Source organism: Emys orbicularis, chromosome 2, assembly GCF_028017835.1.
Source record: "Emys orbicularis isolate rEmyOrb1 chromosome 2, rEmyOrb1.hap1, whole genome shotgun sequence".
Taxonomy (NCBI): Eukaryota; Metazoa; Chordata; order Testudines; family Emydidae; genus Emys; species Emys orbicularis.
In genome coordinates, this window is record NC_088684.1 from 71699966 (window position 1) to 71702811 (window position 2846).

Consider the following 2846-nt stretch of genomic DNA (forward strand, 5'->3'; position numbering starts at 1 on the left):
CAGTTACAGCAGCTAAACTGCGCTTTTACCACTATGGCTTGTTTCACTTGGGTTGGGTGGAATAAGTTGTACCAGTTTAAGCTCAGCTTTGCTGGTATAAGTTGCAAGCTGACTCTGACAACTAAATTTTGAAATATAGCTGTCCACACAAAATGTATGCGCTAAAGCACCACTCATGACTAGGTAGCTCTGTTTACCTAGTTTATGCTGCATATTTTATACACACACTTTTCTCTTTGTACCCCTATGCATGTATTATTGATTATATTGGGAACTTGGGCCTTGATGCTGTACAATTATTATAAATCAATGGGAAGTTTTGCTACTGATTTCACTTGGGTGCAGAATCTAGCCCTTGGGGTCTGAATCTGTGCACTGGTGAGCTCCTTCTGTAGCATACTGAGCACAGTCAATGCTGAAGTGATCAGCACCACACAGGGCTGGGCAGTTGTTTTGGAAATGTTTAAATGAGTTCATTTTCTTCAGCCGAGTTATAAATGCCTAAAACTAGGGCTTTATGCTGGACATGCTCACAGACCTTGAAACACAGAAGAGCAAAATAGACTGTTGTACATTCGAGCACACTTGTGGAAGGGGCTCCTTCTTGTTTGAGGCACAAGGACCGCACAGTTCTCCTGCAGCAGCATTGGGAGGGTAAGAGGCAAAGGCAAATAATAAAATAGACAATAGACAAAACTAAAAGCCAAACCCTTTCTTCCCATACAGAAGAAAACAGAGGATCTATCACACCATATGACTTGCCCTATATATTGACACAACATGTCATCCTGCTCACGTTGCTGTCATGTTGTCTCTTTTTCCCTCACCCTTCATCTGGTTTTTGTCATTTTAGGCCCTGCAGATGGTTAGGCTCTGATCCTGGAGGTGCATGTGGTAGTTGGGCTGCTGATCCTCGTTGATGTTAGGAGTCTGCCCAAGCAGATGCAGTGGCAGGATTGGGTCCAGAGGCACATATTTAATTTGACTCAAAGGGGACATGTCTAAGTGTTTTCAGGATGAGGGCATTTGATCATAAGGTCTTCAGGGCACAGACTGTGTCTTACTCCATTCATCGCCTAGCACAACTGGGCCCTGATCCTGATTGAGGCATTTAGGCACTATCAATATTCATACAACTACTAGTCAAATAATCTCAGGTACAGTTTGTCTACCCTTCATGGTTGTGCATGTGTACATGCAAACACAAGTGTTACATTCTACATTATTACCTCTCCAGAGGTAATCATTCTTGGCATTGGATTAGGCACCTGTTAGGGATGAGACCAAGTATTATTTATGAGATTATTTTTATTCAGAAATGGAATGCAAACTAATGTTCACAATTGCCTGAACATTTAATGAATGTATATCCCAGAAGTAAGTGATGAATTTCAGTCACATTTTGAAAAAAATTATAAAAACAAAATATTTGCTCAATTGCAGGCCTATGATTTTATTTTGTAATTGCCTGCCTTGAATGTGCATCTTGAACAGTTCTGCATGCAGATGGTATTTAGAAGCGCTGGTCAGGAAATATTTGTTTCTTGTGAAAAATTCTGAAATGAAAGATTTCTTTTATGTTGAAATTTTTCCACAAAATTGTTTAAGGTTTTGACAAGACCATCAAAACTGAATGTTATTCATTTTTGGCAATGAAAACATTTTGTCCAGCCAGCCAAAATTTTTTGGTTTTATTGAAAATTCACTCTGAACTACTGAAATTAACCATTGATTATTAACCATTGGAAAAAACTGCTAAGGGTCATGGTGGATTCTCCATCTTTGGCCATTTTAAAATCAGGACTGGATGTTTTTCTAAAAGATATATGCTGCAGGAATTATTGGGGGGGAGAGGGGGTGTAATATGGCCTGTGCTATACAGAAAATCAAGCTAGATGATCACAAGCCTTCTGGCATCGGACTCTATGAATATATGAAACGTTTTCTGTTTTCAGTTGGGGGGCGGGAATTGGGGGGAAAAAAGAGTTGTGATTGCTGAAAACTGATTTCTTTTTCATCCTTTTCAGCAAAAGCCAAAACAATTAATCAGAAATGGATTCATCCTTTTATTTTATAAATTTGGCCCTAAATGTTTGTTTATAATAGTATTTAGTTAATCAAACTGTGAAAGGAAATTTAAACCCACAGAGCATTGCCACTCCACTTGGTATTTCCTTTTCCTGTGTTTCTGTGAGATTACACCAGTTCTCTTCCCCAGTTTGTAATTGTCTTGCTTGTCCAGTGCAGACACCAGCCTTTGATTTACAATCTCCCTACAATGACACAATGGAGTTAATAAACTGACGTTTCACTTCTAAAAACTTGGCTCTAAACATGAGACTTAGATAATGAGGTCAGTGATATCAGCAGAGTATTAACTTCTGCTCCAGGGAGAAATGGGACAGCAGGAAATTAGATTTTAAAAGATACTTGGAGCAATTGCACCCGAATGCATAGTGCCTGACTCCAGCCAGAATTATTCATTCCCTATGTTCATGAGAACCAAATTCACATCTACATTATCTAAGTAGTTTAATAGTGTCTGCTGCAGTTCTATCAAGAATCATCCCAGGTTTATCTGCAATATGTGTCATTTCTCAGTACCTTTCTCAGTATTTTTGTCCCCCATCACCTTAATAGCTGAGTGACAAACTTCTACTCTATATAGCAGCTCAGTGTTGGCAGCTCTAAAAACCAGAATCACAGATAAACACTCAATGGAAATATCTGCACCACCACCTTTTTGTGGGATGGGGATATTCCCTTTGAAATATCCCAAGTTACTCCAAGTATCTTTTAAAATCTAGTTTTCTTCCTGCCCTGGTTTTCCCTTGAGCAGAAGTTAA